General features: G+C 40.1%; 1 long non-coding RNA gene across 2 annotated transcripts in view; it reads left to right on the top strand.

Annotated features, from left to right (window-relative positions):
- Positions 1 to 1,772, top strand: part of LOC125496050 (uncharacterized) — a 2,890-nt gene extending 1,118 nt beyond the window's left edge. The window contains exons 1-2 of one of the 2 annotated variants that reach the window (XR_008968816.1): positions 1 to 153; positions 1,520 to 1,772. The exon at positions 1 to 153 is cut by the window's left edge and continues 1,118 nt beyond it. This is a non-coding gene — a long non-coding RNA (uncharacterized LOC125496050). Of the gene's footprint in view, positions 199 to 1,519 lie in introns of both variants that reach the window. The other variant, XR_007272721.2, reaches the window with a different exon arrangement.
- Positions 1,773 to 22,564: the final 20,792 nt, after the last annotated feature.

The following is a 22,564-nucleotide window of genomic DNA, read 5'->3' as shown; positions in this document are numbered from 1 at the left end:
ATTTAGGATTCAATTATTTTCGACTTTTTTGGAGTTATTTATTTTTTCTTAATTTTTTGTTTCCTTGTTGATTGTTTATGCAGATGAATGACGAAGGTGATGAACGATTACGAAGGCTGATCAACGATGATGAACGATGACGAACGATTTTGGGTACTTTCTATCAAAAAAATTCGGTTAAAGAGGGGTGTAATTTGGGTAATTTTTTAGATTTGGGGGTTTTAATTTTGGGGTTAAATTCACTGGCCATCTCGTTCAAATTTGGGTAAATTTTCTTGTTAATGTCCTTTCATTTCGATCAAATTTTGGGTTTTATCATCTAATTTCGTCTTATCGGGGTATGCAAATTAAAATTTTGATGTGATGTGATTTCATTTAGTTTATTCTTAATATTCGTTTGATTTTGTTGAATTAATTATCTCATTTGCTAAATCACGCCCTAGAATTTCCTGTTTACGCCCTGTATTTGTATAAAATATTGTATTTTTCATTTTCTCCTCTTTCCTCACTTCCCCTTCTCCTTCCACACCACCATCACCTTCATGCCCCCTCCACCAACACCAACACGAACACTACCACCTTTCATAATTTTTTTTTTTAAAAAAAGGAAAAAAAAAACCAAACAAGTTGACAAAGCTTACTACAGCTGCCACACCTCCACCACCACCGCCGCCGCCGCCTTACCACTGCACCACCACCGACACAACACCACCACCTTAACCCCACACCCTCTTCTCCTCTGTTTTATTCCTTTTCTGATTTTTTTTTTTTAAAAATAGGTAGGCGCCCACCATGGACGCTCCACCACCGGTGGAGGCGTCCATGGCAGGCGCTCCACCACATGGTGAGGCGCCTACCTATTTTTTTTTAAAAAAAATTTCAGAAAAAATGGGGCGCCTGCCAAGGACGCCTCCACCGGTGGTGGGGCGTCCTTGGTGGGCGCCCCATTTTTTTAAAAAAAAAATTAAAATGAAGAAAAAATGCGGTAGTTTTGGGTCCTTATATGCGGTAGTTTCTTGACAGATGAATTCTGTGTTCTTGACAAATGAAATGCAGTGGTTTTGGGCGTCCTTGGTACAAAGGGGATAGGGCAGTTGGAGTTGTGATGGAGAATTGCAGGAATTTGCAGGATACTTTATGAGTTGTTTCTTGACAAATGAAATGTAATATATGATTGTTGGAAGTCAGAGGGGAGATAATATATGATTGTTGGAAGGATACAAATCAAATCTTATCAATCTAATTTGACAAATAAATGTAAGAAACTTTGATTTATGAAATGTATCTTGACAAATCAAATCTTGTATAAGGATACAAATGAAATGCGGTAGTTTCTTGACAAATGAAATGCCAAATAGAATAGAAACTGGTTTTGAGTCAAAGGGGAGAGAGAGAAAAGAAATATAAAGGTATAAATACGGTATAAAAATACCGTATTTAGGGCGTTAGTAGGAAATTTTAGGGCGTCGTTTAGCAAAGCCCTTAATTATTCATTTTTGTTTTTTTGGGTATGTTGCAGGTTAGTTGAAGCTGTGATGCAGATTTATATTGAAAGAGATTAGTTTCAGTCTTCGACATAGCTAAAGAATCCTAAAGGAATTGTGTTTCCATTCCAAATTGTAGCGTATTTGTACATTATTTGGTAAAAAAAAAAAAAAAAAATCAGTTAGGGATTCAATGTAATTTTAGATTTAGATTCATTTGTCTAATTCGTTCCACTGGAATTGCGTTTCCCATTATTATTAACAAAAGAAATTCATTTTTTAATTTAATTCTTAGTTTGTTTAATTTCATTTTATTTAATACTCAGTTTTGTTTGTTTTCTTAAATACAACCGTACTACATTATAATCAAATTTAAGCCTCTCAACTAGAGCAATATGTGGTCGTATGAATTTGACAATTTGAAGGAAAATATGAACATCTACAATTGTAAAAATGGTCGTAAAAGTTAACTTATGGTTGCATTAGGTGCAACTTAAAATTAGAGATGAATTTATGGTTGCCTTTAAATATAAGTGGCCTTATCACCAATGTAGTAACATGTGTGCCCCAAATAGGTGGCATTAGGGGCAACCACCAATTAGCAACAGGCATGTGGTTGACTGTAATTATACATGGCCTTATCTCCAATGTAACATGATTGCCCCAAAAAGGTGTCATTAGAGGCAACCTATAATTAGCGACTGGCCTATGACCGCCTCTAAAAGTAAATCGCTTCTGCAGCACTTGAAGTTTTCTGCCTCAAAAGGGTGGCATTAGGGACAACCACCAATTAGCAACAGGCATGTGGTTGCCTCTAAAAATAAACAGTCTTATCACCAATGTAACATGGTTGCCTCAAAAAGGTTGCATTAGAGGCAACCTATAATTAGCGACTGGCCTATGACCGCCTCTAAAAGTAAGTGACTGCCTCTAAACCTAAGTGTCTTTAGCAGCTCCACAACGTGACTGCCTCTAAAAGGAGGCATTAGGGGTAACCCATAATTAGCGACGGACTAATTAGACGCGGCAACAAAATTGCTTCTAAAGACCTTTAGAGGCTACAAACATACATTTAGATGCAATTTTGGATTGCCTCTATATGTAGTTTTTTTTTGTAGTAAAGCCTCTCCAAAAGCGACCGTCAATCAGAAACAAAATCAAAGAAAGATAAACAAGTCAACCGGACCCCCTGTGCCGAATTTCCCCTGGGAAAGGCCGGACTTAGCCCCATGGCAGCCAAGAAGTTCTCATTTTTGAAGATTTTGCAGCTCGGGAGCCAGTTCCCCGCAACAAAGACTTCCCCGCCGTCGACTATCTTGGCCTCCAATTGCATATAGCAGGCGGCCACGGCTTCCTCGTCCGACAGCTCGGGCACTTTGAAAATTCAGGCAATGATTGGGCTCGGCGGTGGAGGGTACAGTTGGGATGTCCCACTCTCCCCCGAAGAAAACAAAGCAAATCCTCAGCGAAACCCCTTTTGAGAAGTGGGAAGATCGAGAACAGTTCGGTAGCCCCGCCGAGCCTGGAAGCACCACCAGCCCGGACCGTGTTCCCCCGCCATCATTTCTACCAACTTATACATAAGGCGCCACAACGTCACGGTCGGCCTGACCCCGATGATCTTGCATATCACCTGGACGGCCAAGATTCCTCCATCAAATTGGGTCCTTCTCAAATTGGGTCAGAGGAAAGGTTAGAGGAAACCTGAGGCCCATCTCCATGGCCTTGTAATAAAAAGCCGTGCATCCCGGGGGAGGAGCCAATATAGTGTGGCTTGCGTCCGGTCGGACCAAGAGATACGGGTCCTTTATTTGAATCCTAGCAGCTTACCCTGTGGGGTCTTCCAGCAGAGCCTTTATTAGAGAAGGGAGAGGGAACTTCGCGCCCGGACTGCCTCTCGGATCTATCTCCGGATACGCGAACCGGCCAGATGTGGAGGCTTCACCTTCTTCTCCCGGCATAGTTACCCTAACTACAACATCAAACAAATACTTATCTAAGTAACTCCTTGAAGAGGGATAGGCCAGGGACACCTCCCAGGGTAGGGGGATGGCACCCTCGGCCTCCTCCTCCTCGGTCTGCGAAGGAGTACTCAGGAAGGAAAGCGCATCGGGCACGGCCGAGGGATCCGGGCAACTAATTAAAGTCGACACTAGTACGATCTCCCCATTATTTATCAACAGAGGGGGTCGACCGATTTTATTAAAACGAAAGGAAAGGACTTAAAGAAAAATCAAAAGAAGAGCGTACCTGGTCGGACGAAGAGACTGAACTCAGACTTAGAGAGAGAAAAGCTTGAAAGAAGAGAGAGAAAGAGAAGAATTTCGAAAGTTTAGAGAGAGAATTGTGAAGAGAAAACATTAAAACATCTCTCCTCTCCCCATATTTATAGGCGTTGAGCGCCGCTCCCCGCGTCCGATAATGGACCGGGACCTCCTCCAAGCACCCTTATTGGGCCTCTCTCAGGCAACCCAAATGCCCAAAAGGTTCGCCCAAAAGAAGTCGAAACGTCATGAAATTTCGTCATATTCCCAAAAGATCAAACGCCACCATGTTTTCCAGAAACCCATTAATCCATGAATGCCATATGGCATTCAAGAGTTAATGAACATTATTCAGCTCACCAGTCAATGCACTTCGGGAATCAGGTCAAATTCCCAGGCACCGACTCGGACAAGCTTGGGGCTCATTAGCCCCTCATCCGAGCCGCGTCCACCAACCTTGCCCCAAGGAGGCCTTCCCTTCCTTGGTTGAGTCACTCTCCTAAGTCTAAGGATGACTTAGCGAGAGACGGCACCGACTCGGACAAGCTTGGGGCTCATTAGCCCCTCATCCAAGCCACGTCCACCCAACTCGGCCCAAGGAGGCCTTCCCTTCCTTGGTTGAGTCACTCTCCTAAGTCTAAGGATGACTTAGCGAGAGACGGCACCGACTCGGACAAGCTTGGGGCTCATTAGCCCCTCATCCGAGTCGCGTCCACCCAACTCGGCCCAAGGAGGCCTTCCCCTCCTTGGTTGAGTCACTCTCCTACGTCTAAGGATGACTTAGCGAGAGATGGCACTGACTCGGACAATCTAGGGGCTCATTAGCCCTCATCCGAGCCACGTCCACCCAAAATCGGCCCAAGGAGGCCTTCCCCTCCTTGGCCGAGTCGCTTTCCCTTCTAAAGAGGTCAATGCTGACCGGGTTGGCCCCGTCTTACCCTCCTTCCAAAGAGCCGGGTCAAACTTCTCTCTCCCCTTTCAAAGAGGACCGAGTCGGTGCCTTCTCTTCTGAAAATAACGGGTCGGCATCCATCTTCCCCTATGCAAGGAAAGACCGGGTCGGCCTATCCATCTCCCATTCAAAGGAACTGGGTCGGCCCTCCCCACTCTCCCTTCGTAGAGATTGGATCGCTTTCCCTCTCATTGGAGACCGGCTCGGCATCGTATTCCCTCTCCTTGGAGACCGGGTCGGCCTCGCCTGTCCCCTCCTCGGAGACCGAGTCGGCCTCGCCTCCCCTCTCCTTGGAGACCGGGTCGGCCTCGCCTCCCCTCTGCTTGGAGACCGGGTCGGCCTTGCCTCCACTCTCCTTGGAGACCGGGTCGGCCTTGCCTCCCCACTCCTTGGAGACCGGGTCGGCCTTGCCTTCCCTCTCCTTAGAGATCGGGTCGGCCTCACCTCATATTAGTCTAGGTTCTGCCGCAAATGGGTGACGCTTCTACAGGGCTTCAGGGTCCCCCACTCCCGGCGTGGGGCTAATTGTTTGGGCTCATTTGCAGGCTGTAAGCCAATTAAAGGAGGATTGAGGCTCAGCAGGCCCTTAGGCTTCCAAGGGCGCATCTCTGGGGCTCCCTCCAGCTGTGAGTGCCCTCCAGCTGGTTTACAGCTAGGAGTCCCAAGGCACTATAAATACCAAGCTCCCTCAACAATGAGAAGGTATTGAATTCTTACCTAACAAACCAGATCATCTCTCTTTAGACTTTCTCTCTCGAGCTTGATGACTGACTTGAGCGACGGAGATGCGATCCCGGAACCACCTCCAGGGCAGTCTAACCTTAGCTTTTGCAGGATTCCGGCGTACGGACTATTGACTCAGGACATACAGATCTGACCCGGTATTCCCTTTGTGAAAGCATTAACATCCTTAATTTCTTAGCAAAAACAATAAGTTATAATCTAAAAGTCACAAAAATTAAATCATACTATCATGTCCCCCTGTGGCGACTTTAGGACAAAACAAAGGTTTCCACACATCATACTTAGTTTTGGACTGAAGTTAACCACAAAATTAGATGACGCTTGTGACTTTAGAATCGTCCTTGGGCGGTAACTGATAGTGTAGAACCTTGACGCTATAATCTATTCTCCATTTTCCTGACAAACTTGCGTTATCTCAAAACAAACGGATTGATGTAGTTAGTCATGTCCGAATCCAAAACATATTAAATGGATACCGTGATGTTAAATTGTAGTTTACCAAATCAAATTAAAGAGAATTACCTTAGTGTCACGTCAAGTAAAAAGAACTTACTAATGTGTCGCACGGGTGACGGTTGGGGCCAGAGGAGACGTCTTTGGTTAAGGACTGGCACTAAGACAACGTCACTGTTAGGTCGACATTGGATTGTTCGTCACGACGACTTCATTTGTCCCGACCAACTTTCTGGTTGCGACGAACTTATTCATCTGTCACGACGACGTTCTTCATTCCGACGCGACAACAAGACGACTTTTTTCATTTAGTCGCGACGATCTTCTTAGTCGCGACAGAATTTTGATTGTCACAACGACTTTGACTTTTCGAATAAGTCATTGACATATACTTACATCATGGTAAATGTGTGCTTGGTTGGTCACGACGTTAGGATCGATACCTGTTGCATCTCTACGAGAAAAAGCAAGACAATTAGAAATTAACAAATAAAACTTTATTACCTATTTCGTCGTGAAGTCAGGAAGTCCACGAAGTCAACGATAAATAAGGTCTTTGCGTCATCACAATCAACATCTGCTTAATTGGATCGACTTCACCGATGTGAGTGTTGATCCTCAATATCATGACGGAGTCTGCTCATGCTTGGACTTCGGTCACGCTATGACGCCGCTTTGTGCTTTGATTTTGCTGAATTTTCGGATGTCAACTGGTGTCTGGATGTCAAGAGATATTCTTACGTCACCATGCACATGGTCGTGACGCAAAGAAGATGACGAATTACTACTTCGACACTGACACTTCAAATAAAGCTATATGTCGCATAGACTGGACTTTGTGAAAATGTGAGGGTTTATGGAAATGTGTTTAGAGGAAAAAAATCTAGCCATCGGCCCCACGGTGGGTGCCAAATTGTTTATGTCAAAAATTGCACAAGGGACGATCATTGGCTGGGACGTCGATAACTAGATTAAAGCAAGAGAAACAAAGGAAGAAATTCAAATGACAAAAATAAAGAAAAGGAAGACAAGAAATGGTGACGTGGAAAACCCCAATGAAGATGGATAAAAACTGCGAGTGGCTTGGATGTCCACCAATCCATTATGATACCGGCATTAAATCCCACGTTGAATACATGTACATTGGATGTTTACACGATGCTAATTATTGATAATCTAAAGTATTTGACTAAGGGAAGAGTTATACAAGAGTATCTTTGAGAAAATATAATTACTTTTGATGATCGTGGAGTGAAAAGTATTTGAGTAAGGATGGCCTTTGATGATGTATTTTCTCTAGGTTGTCTCCTCTTAATCTTCCTTGAATAATGCTGATGTGTTTCCTCTTATAGCTCTTTAGGCGGTTGTAAGTGGTTGACCAAAGAGACATGTGCCTCCTACAATGTAGGACATAGTGGTTGTACTTATGACTTAGTCTTCTTGTTGTTTGTAGACTCCTCCAAGTAATGTATATTGCTTTGACACGTTCTAGGGCAGTAGTAAGTGCTTCCTTGATTATAGGAACGGTTGCAAAAACTTCGTTTGGTATATTGCTCTTTCACGTCGGTTGACTGCATCCGTCGTGTCGGTCAGTACTACTGGCGTCACATAGAGTATAAATCAGTTATAACTGTCCTTGATTGGCTCCTTGATTCTCTCCAAATGTTTTGACCTTGGTTGCCAAGTAATCCTTTATCCCATGTGTCATTTGAATAGTTAAGTGAGTGGAAATAAGGATCCCACAAACATAGGCACAACTTTTGACTCTCTTTTGATGTTGGTAACCGCCTCTTAGTATTTAGGGATTTCTTCTGAGTTGGTTATGTTGCTGGGCGTCGACTACTGGCTTTTGGGCGTCGCGACAATACTCACCTTGCGTCGCGTCGCGACGTCACTTTCTTGTTGTCACGACGTTTATTATATGTCGTTCAGATGTCGCTCGTCTCTGATCCAAGCGTCATACGCCTGTCGTCCAAGCGTCATTCGTCAGTCGTCCAGACTTCACTCATCCGTCATCCAGACGGACTCAACTGTTGTCCAGACGGAATTAACTGTCATCTAGACGTCATTCATCTGTTGTGCAGACGGACTCAATTGTCTCTCCAAGTGTTATTGCGTTACTAATCTATTGTCTAGATGTTGTTCGTCTGACGTCATGTCATGCAGATTTTGGCCATAGCGATGATGAAGAGGATAAAGTCTCTTTAGTTCTTGTACAAAAAATTTGGGCTAGAATGAACGTCAATGCAAATGTCCTAATAGACACAATCACAAAAATTTGGCAACCCATGCACGTAATAGAGGTAAGGAGGATTGATGGCAACATGTTCTCTTTCCAACTATCCCACTGGCGTGATAAAGTTCAAATCTTAGAATGGCGACCATGACATTTTGACAAATATACATTATTTCTCAGTTAAATCCAAGATGATGGCAAGCCATCGAAATTGCAATGACACTCGCTCCCTATGTAGGTTTGATTCTATAACCTACCACTCCGAGGAAGAGGTTGTGAATCAAATATTGAATTGCTGGCGAATAAAGTTGGGGTCTTAATATTGACAAAACTGATGTCGTGGATATTAATAAATCAATTAGGGTTCGAGTAATCATGGATATTATAGATCCCTTAGAAGAGTATGTCAAACTCAAAGTGGGGGGGTAGAAAACATAAAGATCCCAGTGAAATATGAAATATTGTCACTTTTTTGTTGCATATGTTGGCGAATTGATCATGTAGATAGAGTTGTGATGAGAATAATGGTGATAAAACCCGGGAAAAAAGATTTAGCTAAACTATGAGGGCATCACCATGACAAGCTACCATCACTGTTGTTTATAAAAATGTTGAAAGCAAGAGTAGTGTGGCGAACAGGCTATTTGTGGCGAACCAATACATGTGCAAGAGTGATAAGAGGTTTTTAGTGTATTGTTAAGGCACCAAAGATCGCTTTTCAAATAATACCGATAAAACCTAACAAGCAATTACTAAGAAAATAGTAAAGGTAAGCCAAGGATCGATCCACAGGAAAAATGGGATTAATTAAAGTCTATCAAGTCTAAATTACCTAATTGAAGGATATTTGGGGGTTTGAAAAAGGTTTGGTAACAACTATGACTAGCTAATAACAAGAACTAGGAAATAACACGAGTTAAATTATCAAATAGGAAGACACTAGATTTAAGGTTACTAGTATGAACATGAATGGACAATGAATATTAATGCGATTGTGATGTAACAGCGATGATTATGCAAGGTTTAGTTTCCCTCTAAAACACTCGAGTCCTCTCTCGAATGGTCCTCAAGAATAACCGCTTAATCAATCAACTATATCCTCTCTCGAATGGTCTTTAGTCAATTGATTAAGAGATTCGATAAATTTGGAAAACTCCTTGATATGGATGCAAATGCACTTGTTATCCATGAGCCTATTGACTTGATCATGGACACTCTAGGGTTTGAAATCAAGAATAAGAACCAAGTCTTGGCTTTTGTGGTGACATGGAACATGGAAGGAGGCGTGGGATGGAGTGAAGAGGAGTCCTAGTTCTGTAAGGATTACTTCTTGCTTGCTACATAGAATCCTAGTTCTGTTAGGATTGCTATGTTATTATATATCTAGTAGATAGATTTTATGTTTTACAAGATAAACATGTGGTTTGTACATATTATCTTTAGGCGTGTGATTTTACTAATTAGATTAGGATAAGTTTATGTTTTCCTAGTAGAATTAGTATAAATCTTTTATGTTTCCTAGTTGGATTAGCATAAGTTCTTTTATCTTTTCCTAGTAGGATTAGTATAGGTTGTACCCTATATATAGGGGCCGAATTCTCAATAATACATGGAGTTTAATTTTTTGTTTTATACATCTTCTTGATTGTTTGCTTGAAAGCTTAACGATTGAAACCATTAATAATTCTTCAGGAGTGTTGAATTCTTAGTGTTAAACATCTTAAATTCAGGAGTGATTTTAAGAGTGTTTAGATTCTTTTATTGAAGTTTCAGGAGTGATCTTGAGTAAAGAAATATCCCTTGTTTGACTTTTATACTTGTTATTCGAAGTTCTTGGAGTTAATTTCTTCAAGATTCAGATTTATACTTGATTATTAGACTTATTGGTTTAGTAAGCATATCACCCCTAATAAAGGATCTCCTTAATTTCTACCCAATATCTTTGCCTAGAAATTAAGTTGATTCTTGGGGAAGATAAAAAAGTTCAAAATTCGATTCAAGAACATTTGAATTCAAAATACCAAAGTATAAATGTGATCAATATCTATCCTAAGGTTTCAAAACACCAAGATCAATGCATAACTTTTTGTAGAACATCACTATCTCATCAAAACCCTAATTCATACTTTCACTCTACCCCTAGATATGAAACTACTCACTAATCATGGATTCTAAGCAATTAAACATAAAATCTATGACTAATGTAAGACTAAACATGATTAAGAGATAATTAAACTAATAGAAAGCACAATTATGAGACTATGAGAATGAAGATCTAAGAATAACTAAGAACAAGAACAAACACGAAAAGAATGAAATAAAAACTGAAACTTCAAATTAAATTGAATGAAAAGTACCTTGAATGCTATCGGAATCACAAACTATGATTAATAATTCTCAAATCTGAATAAAACTCAAGTGTTTTTCTCTCTAGTATGAACCCTAAAAATACTCTCTAAAAACTAGAATAAAGCATCCTCAAAACATCAAACAAACCCTAGTTTTTAAGCAACCTCGAGTTTTTTTCTTTTGCAGATTCGACTGGTGCGGGCGCACCAAAACCAGGTGCGGGCGCACCAGAACCTTTTGATCTTAAAACGAGCATAACTTCTTCGTTTTATATCCAAATCAAACTTATAAACAGTCGTTAGAAAGATATCGAAATGGGATTTCACCTCAAACTAAATTTACCTTCATCTGATTTGTGGTTTGAAAGTTGTGTCCATTTGAAGTTCCCCATACAAGATTTTAAGGCACTATGTGCTCCTTTGTGCTAGCGGACATGGGGCATGGTGCAAGCACACCATTTCACAACGCGTGCTCTATTTTCATTGTTTCATTTTGCAAACTCTATAACTCATATCCATCTTAGGTAGTTCCACCTATATTAAGAATATAAAATAGGGTGAAAGCAAATGTACTAGAAATTCGGTCAAAAATGACTGAAAATCTAGCAAAATACCACTATGATCAAGAATGATCAAATGAATGAAATAGAAGGGGAAATGGAGAAGAAAGATGGAAGAAATGGGAGAGAGAGGGTCAAAATGAGCTAAAAAAAGTCCATAAAGTGCGTTAAAAACGCACTTATCAAACTCCCCCAAGCTTACCATTTTACTTGTCCTCAAGTAAATCAAGAATGAGAAAGAAGAAAGAGAAGAGGAGAAAAAGATGAAAAAGAAAAACCATGAAATACACTAGCCTAAATGCTCTATGTGCAAAGCTACAAACATGACATGCAAACTAAATGAGTTCATAACAAGATTTAGGAGACCAACCAAACACAAGAGGGAAGATGACTAGGAAGCACAAGAGTGACTTAAGAGATCCAATCCCCCGATCAATCGAATCTCCTTAAAAAATAGGCTTTCTAAGAGTGTTTTATAACTCCTGTCCACTTCCAAGTCCCAAGTTTGACTCCTCCCTAGGGATGCTCAAACATAATAGCTCGCCTCTACCACATTTTGATGACCCCCATCATGACTTGCACAAAATCTCGCCCGCCACTACTAAATCGACCAAGTCCAATCTAGAAGTGAAAATGGACTTTGTTAAGGTTGTAACGGGGCTAGGTCAAGGGTGTGGATTATAATTTAGGAATGTGGTGCAAAAGGGTAAGCGGAGTACAAACTAGGGGTAAATACTCCCCCAAGCTAGTCCTAACACCAATCTCATTTCAAAATCTCACACATAATCTTGATTTTCACTTTGTTAAACTCTTTCACTTTTTAAATGTTTTTCATTTTTCTCATCAAATTGATCTTTCTTTCTTTTCTATTCAATAAAAATCCAAATGAAACAATATCAGCTTTCTTTCTTTCTTTTATTTCTTTTGCCTTTCCTATCACAAATTTCTTTAGCTTTTGAAATGATACTTGCATATTAATTCACTTTCAACCAAGACTCAATATCAAAACAACTCAACTCAACACAAACTCGACACGCACTCCACTTTGGGGAAAGTTTGGCCATGACTTATTATGAAGGTTAAGCAAAAATAGGATAGAAAGGCTCAGATGAGTTGAGAAGCGGATAATTATGCCGGTATAAAAGCTTTTGGCTTTGGAGCTCCTATTTCTAGCAAAAAGAAACGCCCTAAATCATTCTTCTAAAGGCTCGGTCTTATGTAATATTGGGGAGCTAAAATGCAAGTCACAAGTTAGGTGATCAATGGTGAGGCTTGTGAATGAGTATTACGAGGTTCTTGGCCCTCCTTCGAGATTTGTCACACAAGGGGTAAAGCAATCCAATCAACCAACTCGCCTAATCTCAAAAAGACTCTACCAAAAGTTATCGTTCTCAAGAGTCACATCAGGGCTTCCAAAACCATCCAGTCTAATGTAGGAAAGGTCTTCCAATCAAGTTATGACCACTTTTAGCCATAAATCATCCATGCAACCAAGCTATCCTAAATGTAGAAAAATTTAAAAAAAATTTAAAAAATATTTTGGTGTTTATTTTTTTTATGCAAACCTAACCTGCAAAAGCACTAAAAAGAACCTAAATATAAAGAGGAGGAAAATTTATGAGATGGAGAAAACACATGCTAACTCCCCCAAGCTTAATACAAACTTCGTCCTCGGAGTGTACAAGCAAAGAGAAAGTAAGGAATGAGATAAGGGCACAAAATCAAGCAAAAATCCTAAACAAGTAAGATAAGGAGATGGGTCTCAAAATACCTGCCAAAAAGAGTTCTTTTAGGATAGTTAGCTAGACCTTACCACTAAATAATCTGACAAAGATCTCAATAGTTTGTCATAAGTATAAGTGCAAGAGACACTCAAGAGGAGGGGTGAATTGAGTGTTTGTCCGAATGTTGAAATTATTTTCGATTATAGTAAGAACAGTACAAGAACAGTTCTCTAGCAGTGGAAATAAAAGCAATGAATAAACAACACCGGGATTTAACGAGGTTCGACTTCTAATAAGTCTACGTCCTCCACTCACTCACTCTTTTATTAATCAACTCAGAATAACAAAAGAATTACACTCAATCACTTATGCACCTATGCACAAGATGATTCCCCAACTTCCACCTATGGAAGTTCGACTCAACCACCAACTATGATGGTTCAAATGAAGTTGATCCCTGATCAACTTCCCCAGCAAACTGAACTCACAGAATGCTCAAATACAATCAATTTTTCTCTCAAAAACAAAACAACCTTACACGCTTAGAATGAGAGTAATTTAAGATCTATGTGGTATTCAGGTTTATGCTTAGATTTGAGAGTTCAAGAGATGAAGTGCTTTTGCTTAGAGTATTCTGAAAATATACGTGCAAAAGCTTAAGGTTTGAATGCTAGCAGTACTTCTTAAATAAGCCTTTGGTAAGTAAATATTACATGATATTATGTGAGTATACTTTCCTCGGAAGTATGGAAATTATCCCAAGGAAAATATACTCAGTATAATATCATATAACACACTTACCATACATAAGAAATCTTGCTCACATAACAAACCATGCATCAGTGTATTGTGAAAATCAATTTTACGCGGAAAGAAAACTTTCCTAAAATACGAATGCATGAAGTAAACCTTAGAGGACTGGTTCAGATCTGTTCCCAGACTGTTCCAATCAACCAAGTTTTACTTGTAGTTGTGTATGACAAGTACCCGAGGTTACTTGTCATTCACAACTAGCTCATCTCTCAAGTTTCAAACCTTTATAGTGCATCAAAACCTTTATACCACTTACATTGCATCTAAGACCTAAAAGCTACAACTTGATCTTGGTCTTCATGCAATTTCGTCAAGACTTGGCTTCACTAGCTTCGTCTTTCTATCCATTGAACTTGTACTTTGGCACCTACACATGTAAACAAAAACATGCATGCAATATAATAGTTCAATGTGGTTTGTCATCATTCAAAACTCAAAACAGGGAACTCAACAAATTCCCCCTTTTTGATGATGACAAACCTGACGTTCCCTCTGTAAATAATATCATTTGTTTTGAGAATTATTCAAAAATTTGAATTCTTAAGAAAGAACTCAAGGCACTGGTCTCGTACTGTTCCGGCAGATTAAGCATTATTTACAAGTACACCAGTTCACAACTAACTGACAACAGTTTAAGAAAGAGTTTCTAAGTACCATAGGCAAATACTAATTAGACTCAGAGCTCTTAGACTTAAACATGCATTCGCAAGAAGAAATCCGTAGTTGTTCAGACTTATTCTAAGTCATTAGGGTGAAAAGAAGTAAAGTGCTTTGAATACACTTACTTCCAGACCAAGTCTAGTCTGCCACCTCTAACAAGGCATTCAGCCTTGTTCTAGTTGCTGCAACACACAGTTTATAGCACCATATCTACTTCCCCCTAAGATTAGGTGGAAAAGATCACAGAACTTCGCACCTGCTTCCCCCTTTTGGAATCATCAAAATAAATCAAGGGTACAAACAAAGGAACATAATATAAACTAATACAAGCCAAATAGGCAGCTCAAACAGCATTCTAGGGATGCTGATGCTACCAAAGTTCCTGCAGAGTACCAAAAGCTACTTGTCCTAATTAAGAGTTATTACAGACCAGGAGTAGACCAAATTACAGAAGATCAATTGTTTTTGTAATTTGGGAAGGGAGGGTAACCAGATAGAAAGTTTAAGAAAAGAGGGGTTATGATGTAGGTACGCCCATGACAACATTTGGTTCGAAGCTTAAGCACAAGGCTTTCATTGCAATGCGTGGATTATTCAAGGTTCCATGGTTATTATGGTTATGTCAAGCTTTGCTTTAATCCAATAGTGTCGAGTCATTAGAATTCATGAACTATTCGAATAAGTTAGAAATGTTAGTCCTTAAATCCATAGGAGTGTCTTTTGTTTTTCCTTTGAGTTATTTCGTCCTTAATATGTATTTCATGTTAGTTGTTTTGAGTTGTATTCTTTTATTTACTTATGGAGTCTTGTAAGTCCTTGTAACCTCGACATTTTCTTAGCTTAAGATGTATTAAAGACAACTTAAAATGAAGCTACGAAGATGGACAAGGAAAAGGGAAAGTGCAGCGTGAAAGTGGCACGAGAATAGGAGTTTGTTGCAACTCCTCAATCACACGTTCCCTCTAACCAACTGTCCTACTATTTAGGCGTGCAAGAGTAAGTCTTTGAACTTCAAAAATCAGCAGCAGCACACGTCCAAACAACAAGGATGAAGGCGCCATAATAATAGGGAAAGTAGTTGTAGCATGTTAGTTCATGGCCGTTGTGGGTCTAGTTAGTTGCTTAGGCCACTTCTAACATGATCTAAACCATGTTCTTAGTGTAGTTAGTGGTTAGTTATTTTCTTTAATTATTTTATCTTAGAAAATCAGAAAACTAAGTTGTAACAAGTCCTGTATAAATCGGACAAAGTGAATGAAATAGAGATGACTTTTATGACTTAAACGTGAGTTTATACTTTTGCTTAATACTTCGTATTCTTGGATTGGAATCAAGTGTTAGTGCCTATGCTTAACTAACCTTAGCAAGTTGGTTTGTGTTCTTAGGAACTTTTAGATTGCTTGGTGGTGTGACTTATCCAAGTAGTTTAGAAGTTGCTATTCAATCAAGCTTGTGGATTCAAGTCATTGATTGTCTATTTTATCAAATTTCCGTCCAGGCTCAGTGCTATGCTCAGTGCCACACTCAGTGCCACTGTTAGTCGAAACCTTTAAACTTGTATACTTCGAGTGTTACTCCAATTATACAACATCTTGGTATCAGAGCTAAGCTTAAATCTTACCCATTTCGATCATCATTAAGCCCCAAACACATTCCCCAACAATCCCAAACACAAACAATCCATTTCGAAATTATTCTAACTATGGAAGATGATGCAAACCCACCACCAAATTGGCGTGAAACTTTGCAAGTAATTGAAGAAGAAAGGAGGGAGAGTGATGCTAGAATGGCATTACTCCAAGACCAAGTGAGACAACTCTCACTTAGGCTTGCCCGACAAAGAGGTGATGATGACTCGGAAGGAGAAGCAAGTGATATTACTTTGCTCCAAAGGAGGAACAATTTTCATTCTTCTAATGACCTCAAAGTCGACATTCCTGATTATGATGGAAGACTTGATGCAGATGAATTTATTGAGTGGATGAGAACCGTGGAGAGAGTCTTTGATTATAAACAAATCCCGGAGGAGAAGAGAGTGAAGCTTGTTGCTCTCAAACTAAGAAAGTATGCATCCACATGGTGGGCAAGTGTATGCTCTAAGAGAGAACGAGAAGGTAAGGATAAAGTTCGTGCTTGGCCTAAGATGAAGAAACTCATGAAAAAGAAGTTCTTACCAACATACTATGTACAAGAAAACTTTGCAAAACTTCATCATTTGCAACAAGGAGATAAGAGTGTGGAGGAGTATGCACGTGATTTCGAAGCATTTCTTATGAAATGTGAGATTCAAGAAGATGAACCTCAAACCTTAGTGCGTTTCCTTGGAGGTTTAGATTCCAGAATTGCCAATGTTGTGGAGTTACACCATTACTCTACACTGGAAGAGTTGATCATCCTTGCTCATAAGGTTGATAAACAACAAAGAGCCACATGTAAGGTTACCTCTCGTACCTTTGCAAATCTGACCAGATTTTCCCACCACTTCAAAACACTACCCTAGCCTAACAAAAGCCCCTAGGAGATGTTTTAGATGTCAAGGTTTAGGCCACATTGCCCGGATTTTCCAAACCGGCGAGTTGTGAGTTTGGTAGAAGTTGAAGCAGTCAAGAGGCGAAGGAAGAAAGAAGGCAACAGGTATGGAGTATGAAGGAGCCTTCACTGAGGAGAACAAGGACGTAGAAGAGCTTGTCTGATGAAGGAGAATGTCTCGTTGTGAGGAGGGCCTTAAGTGGAGTTGCTAGCCATGAGGGTATGCAGCAAAGGGAGTCCATTTTTCACTCAAAATGCACCGTTGAAGGTAAGGTATGTACCTTGATAATTGACGGAGGGAGTTGTACCATGTTGCTTCACAAACTATGGTCGAAAAGCTTAAACTTCCTACCTCACCACATCCTAGACCATATGTGATTCAATGGCTTAATCTAGGTAAAGGTATTCAGGTCCATTCTCAAGTGTTGTTATCTTTTAGTATAGGAAATGTTTATAAGAACAACTATGGTGTGACGTGATTCCCATGAGTGCTTGCCATGTCTTATTAGGGAGACCTTGGTTATTTGATAAGCGTGTGATCCATGACGGATATAAGAACACCTATTCGTTCCATCACAAAAACCAAAACATTGTGTTAACACCTCTCATTACCTTGCAAGATCACAAGCATCCTCCTACAAAAACCAAACGTCCAACCTTGATTACCCTACTCCAAGTTGATCATCAAACTGATTTCGATGTACCGAAGCCATCCCTTCCCACAGATGCACATGTAATTGACCTTTCTCCATTCTATGATGAAATTGGAAAATCCTTAAGTTTGAGGTCAAACTTCTTCAAAGAAGGGGAGGATGATGTAGGTACGCCCATGACAGCATTTGGTTCGAAGCTTAAGCACAAGGCTTTCATTGCAATGCGTGGATTATTCAAGGTTCCATGGTTATTATGGTTATGTAAAGCTTTGTTTTAATCCAATAGTGTCGAGTCATTAGAATTCATGAACTATTCGAATAAGTTAGAAATGTTAGTCCTTAAGTCCATAGGAGTGTCTTTTGTTTTTCCTTTGAGTTATTTCGTCCTTAATATGTATTTCATGTTAGTTGTTTTGAGTTGTATTCTTTTATTTACTTATGGAGTCTTGTAAGTCCTTGTAACCTCGACATTTTCTTAGCTTAAGATGTATTAAAGACAACTTAAAATGAAGCTACGAAGATGGACAAGGAAGAGGGAAAGTGTAGCGTGAAAGTGGCACGAGAATAGGAGTTTATTGCAACTCCTCAATCACACGTTCCCTCTAACCAACTGTCCTACTATTTAGGCGTGCAAGAGTAAGTCTTTGAACTTCAAAAATCAGCAGCAGCACACGTCCAAACAACAAGGATGAAGGCGCCATAATAATAGGAAAAGTAGTTGTAGCATGTTAGTTCATGGCCGTTGTGGGTCTAGTTAGTTGCTTAGGCCACTTCTAACATGATCTAAACCATGTTCTTAGTGTAGTTAGTGGTTAGTTATTTTCTTTAATTATTTTTTCTTAGAAAATCAGAAAACTAAGTTGTAACAAGTCCTATATAAATCGGACAAAGTGAATGAAATATAGATGACTTTTATGACTTAAACGTGAGTTTATACTTTTGCTTAATACTTCGTATTCTTGGATTGGAATCAAGTGTTAGTGCCTATGCTTAACTAACCTTAGCAAGTTGGTTTGTGTTCTTAGGACCTTTTAGATTGCTTGGTGGTGTGACTTATCCAAGTAGTTTAGAAGTTGCTATTCAATCAAGCTTGTGGATTCAAGTCATTGATTGTCTATTTTATCAAATTTCCGTCCAGGCTCAGTGCCATGCTCAGTGCCACACTCAGTGCCACTGTTAGTCGAAACCTTTAAACTTGTATACTTCGAGTGTTACTCCAATTATACAACAGGTTAGCAGCAAAAGATAGTAAGAAGAAAAGAGAATCAATCAGCTCCAGAGTCATTTTCAGTCCCATCATCTTCTTCCTCCTCAAGGTTCTCTGAAGCATCTTCTTCATGTTCTTCTCCTCCTCTTCTTCTTGCTCTTCCCCTCCTCTTCTGCCTCATCCTCTTCATCATCTTCATCACCAGCAGCATGGGATGACTCATCCTTTTCCTTAGATCCCTCTCTACCCTGAATACCAGCCTTGTCAAGGCGAACCTCAACTCTCTTGTAGGATTCCTGAAGAGCAGTGCAAAGCTGAGTAACACTATTCAGCATATTCTGCATCATCTGATTCTGGTCACTCAACTGCTTCACCAAGGCATAACTAGCCTGAACTGATTCCGTACTGGTCCCTTCACCAATAGCAGCACCCTTTGCTGCACTTTTCATTTTCAGAACACCACCTGCATATGACATGCCCTTCTGACCTATAATCTGATTCGTAAGGTGAGACATGGTGCCATAGTCTCCCACCATATGAATTTTCCAATGAGTGAACACTAAGGTCAGCCATCCTCCATAGGAGAGTGCATGCTTGGCTTTTCCACACATGATCATGTGACCCAAATCATAGCAGGAGATTGACTGGAATATGTTCCATGAGACAGTAAATAAGAACACTATCCATCAACCGAACACTCATGTGCCCTTTGCTCTGGGAAACACAATCTTTGAGGCTATGGTATGAAAGATCCTCATGATTGGCTCCTTAGATGGCCAATGGTATACCCCTGCTTAGGGTCAGGAGGACCAATGAATAACCTCGTCTGCACTGTTCTGCTGTGAGGCCTTTAAATGTGGGCCAGTTCTCCCTTGAGTACTCATACAGTCCCTTGTGTGGGACTTTGAGAATTTCAGCCAGACTCTTCTCAGATAAATTAATGGGAGTGCCCTTAGCAAAAGCAAAGTAGGACCCATCGTCCTTAGTATGCAGGTGTTCATAAAATTCCTCAACCAAAGGCATAAACACATCAAGTTCTTTGGCAAACACAGACCATTTCTGAAAATCTAGGGCTTCCTTAACCTCATGCAAGAATTTCTGATTAACCCAACTCTTTGCAACAGAAAAACCAACCAGTATAGACCTATCCCTCAAATCATACAAAGGCGCAGGAGTAATAGACTTACTTTTCTTGGGTTTAGAACCCTCAGCAGCAGAGTAGCAGGCACCTTCCTCTTTTTGTAGCAGGGAACCGGTCTGTTCTGGTTCCTGCTCCATGATCTCCTTGCCTTTGGAAGATTCAGCACCTTCCTAGCAACCGTCTTTATCCTAGGCCCTTGCTAGCACCAGCCTTAACACTCCTTTTAGAACTTCCCCTCAACATCAGCATCTGCCTTCTTCTTTTAATTTCTCCACTGGTTGGGTGAATTGTAGGGGTAGAATTTTGGCTTGGTGGTTTTGATTGATGGTTTTAGGGTTTGGAACCGTTTCTCAACAGACTTAACCGCTTTGATGCGGTTTCTGGCGACAACCTTCTTTGCCTTTTCAACTACAACTCCTCCTTCTCAACTTCTTCTTCCTCCACTCCTGATTTCCGGTTCGACACCCACCGGCTCCGACTCCTTTCAGATTCTGACTCCTCATCTTTCCGACTCCTCTGGCTTAGACTCCTCAACCGGTTTTGGTGAGAGAGCCTTTGATTTTGGTGTGACAGGCTTTTTGGGAGTGGTGGTTTTTGTAATTTTGGGAGGGGCGGTTTTGGTATTTTTGGCGGTTGATTTTGAAGTAACCGCTTTTGTGGTGGTAGATTTTGTGGTGATTTTTGGTGTTGTTGATTTTGTAGTGGTGGATTTTGCAGTTGCTGGCTTCTTTGAAGACCTCCGTATAGAGGACTTCTTCTTCTTCTTCAACCTCTTCCTCTACAACCGGATCAACCACTTCTTTGTGCTTCGTTTCAATTTCAGGAGATTCTTCAACCTCCTTTTCGACCAACCTTGAACTCCTTCTTTTTGACATGATGAGACTGAATTTACTCTGTTGTGAGCACTTGAGAACAAGAAAAGAAAACTTGAACAATTTGTGTTTCAAGAATTCGAGAAAGAAAAGAGTAGAAGAAAGTAGGGTTTGATCGAAAGAAAGTACGCAACTAAAGAAAACAAAATCAGGAAAATATGTGATCAAAGATAATGAGAGAGAAATAAGGAAAGTATGATCACATGCAAGAATATATATAAGAGGTAAGAAGAAAAAAAATCAAACGGATATATCCGTTTTCGCAAACTGCAGTTGCCTTAATTACAACCGTCACTTCATTTATTTTCCTAATTTGAAATTTGAAAAATAAACCAATATTCAGAGAATAACCGCCTCAAGAATCTGGTTCCCAAGTGGTCTGCAACTGGTCTGTCCAACTTACCTTTTAAGACTTATGCTTAAGTCCAAGTACTAAGATGATCAGTTCAGCATCGCATAAGAACTTAGTAAGCCCTAAAAAACAAAAAGAAAAAAATGTACAAAAGAAAAAAATATATACACAAATTGACATCATTTGACTAGCCAAAGGGACAAGTCAAGACCTAAGAGCTCATTGTCTAATCTTAATCATACCCAACAAGGTACGAAGCTTGATGAACACTTCTCTGCTCAAAGGTTTTGTAAATATGTCAGCTAGTTGATCTTCTGACCTGCAAAACTCCAACTCAACATTACCTTTTTCAACATTGTCCCTTAGAAAATGATGCCTAATCTCAATATGCTTGGTTTTAGAATGCTGGACAGGATTTTTCGAAATATTGATTGCACTTGTGTTATCACATAAAATCGGAACACTTCCGAAACAGACCCCAAAATCCTTTAGTTGTGACTTTATCCACAAGAGTTGAGCACAGCACAAAGCAGCAGCAATGTACTCAGACTCAGCTGTGGATAATGCTACAGAATTTTGTTTCTTAGATCCCCATGAAATGAGACAAGAACCTAAGAAGTGGGCCATTCCAGAAGTACTTCTTCTGTCCACAATAAAACCAGCAAAGTCAGCATCTGTGTATCCAATGAGGCTCATGCTTGCCCTTTGGATACCACAAACACAAATCATCAGTACCATTGAGATATCTAAGAATCCTTTTAACAGCCTTTAGGTGAGATTCTTTAGGGTTGCTTTGAAATCTCGCACACAACCCTACTGAAAACACTATATCTGGCCTACTGGCTGTTAAGTAAAGCAATGAGCCAATCATACCTCTGTATAGCGTCCCTCAACATCCTTTCCCTTCTCATCAAGGCTCAATTTTGTAGAAGTTGGAATAGGTGTTTCATAGGACTTGCTATCTTGCAGACCATACCTCTTCAGCAGCTCCTTGAGGTATTTCTGTTGATGGATCATGATTCCATCTTTGGTTTGCTTGATTTGAAGACCAAGGAAGAATCCAAGCTCTCCCATCATACTCATCTCAAATTCGCTCTTCATCAAATCTGCAAACTCTTACACAAATCAGGATTAGTAGCTCCAAACAAAATATCATCAACATATATTTGGACCACTAACAGATCAGTTCCCCTTTCTTTCAAGAATAGTGTCTTGTCAACTGATCCTCTCTTATAACCATTTTCTAAAAGAAAACTGGAAAGTCTCTCATACCAAGCTCTGGAGCTTGTTTGAGACCATAGAGAGCTTTATCGAGTTTAAAAACATGATTTGGCAAATCACTATCCTCAAACAGGGGGCTGCTTTACATAAACATCTTCTTTAAAAGCCATTAAGAAAGGTGTCTTAACGTCCATTTGAAAGAGTTTAAAATTCATTTGAGCAGCAAATGCAATTAATATCCTGATAGCTTCAAGCCTGGCTACTGGAGCAAAGGTTTCATCATAATCAATTCCTTCTGTTGATTAAACCCTTGAACCACTAGCCTAACTTTGTTTCTGACTATAATTCCTG

The sequence above is a fragment of the Beta vulgaris genome, chromosome 3 (assembly GCF_026745355.1).
Source record: "Beta vulgaris subsp. vulgaris cultivar EL10 chromosome 3, EL10.2, whole genome shotgun sequence".
Taxonomy (NCBI): Eukaryota; Viridiplantae; Streptophyta; class Magnoliopsida; order Caryophyllales; family Amaranthaceae; genus Beta; species Beta vulgaris.
The sequence above is the reverse complement of the archived record's forward strand: the minus strand, read 5'-3'. Positions and strand labels throughout refer to the sequence as shown.